The following is a 769-nucleotide window of genomic DNA, read 5'->3' as shown; positions in this document are numbered from 1 at the left end:
GGCGGGATCGCAGTATGGGGGTAGATTTAGGCGGGGGGCGGAAGGGAAGCTACTGGGGGGAGGGGGGTGTTTATGGGGTGGGACATTCACATCATTTCACTCTGGCCTGGTTGTGGCCTGAGAGCCATGGCTGCTTGGACCAACCTCACCCATGCAGGCTCCAGGCCCCATGGGAACAGACATGGAAAGAAGCAAGAACTGTCACCCTGTGAAGGCTCCGGGTCAGAGCCCAGGGTTTCTCCTTTCGTGTTATTCATGGAGGCGATGGTGGCGACTGTTCTCTACCCACTTTGTTTCAGTTTCTGTGAGATGGGAGAAGCCGAGCCAAGGGAACTGTGAAGGGAATGGGCAGGTGGGCTCGTGCAGGTTTTTGTAAGCAGTGATCTAGTTTCATTAAAAAAAGAAAATGATAAACATTAAACTCTCTTGTGTCTGTTTGTCCCAGGAACACCCTGAGCTGGGAAGGGCGAGGAGAAGGACCACACAGTGGGGCATGGGGCCACCAGGAGGCCCATTGTTCCTTTCCTTTCTCAACAGTTCTTTTTTTTTCCTTTTTTAAATTTTTTTATTACACTGCAAAAATGCAAACAAACAAAAGATAAATATAATCTATGAGCCATTTGTCAGAAATCTACCATGTCCCTGTAGGCCTTCACCTTGTGTTTCCAGGTCCTCAGGTTGCTGGTGCTGCTACTTCCTCGTGACCTTTGCCTCTCCACAAGCCTGGAAGGAAAGGAGACATGCAGGGAAGGGCAGCCTTGTCTTGCTG

General features: G+C 50.3%; 1 protein-coding gene across 1 annotated transcript in view; it reads left to right on the top strand.

Annotated features, from left to right (window-relative positions):
- PRPF19 (pre-mRNA processing factor 19) overlaps positions 1–421 on the top strand; it is a 15,355-nt gene extending 14,934 nt beyond the window's left edge. The window contains exon 17 of the mRNA XM_006169625.3: positions 43–421. The gene's annotated coding sequence lies outside the window, so the exon portion shown is untranslated. The remainder of the gene's footprint in view (positions 1–42) is intronic.
- The last annotated feature ends 348 nt before the right edge of the window (positions 422–769 follow it).

The sequence above is a fragment of the Tupaia chinensis genome, unplaced genomic scaffold (assembly GCF_000334495.1).
Source record: "Tupaia chinensis unplaced genomic scaffold, TupChi_1.0 Scaffold147351_1, whole genome shotgun sequence".
In the NCBI taxonomy this organism is placed as follows: Eukaryota; Metazoa; Chordata; class Mammalia; order Scandentia; family Tupaiidae; genus Tupaia; species Tupaia belangeri.
Note: the sequence above shows the minus strand (reverse complement) of the source record. Positions and strands in the feature narration are given on the sequence as shown.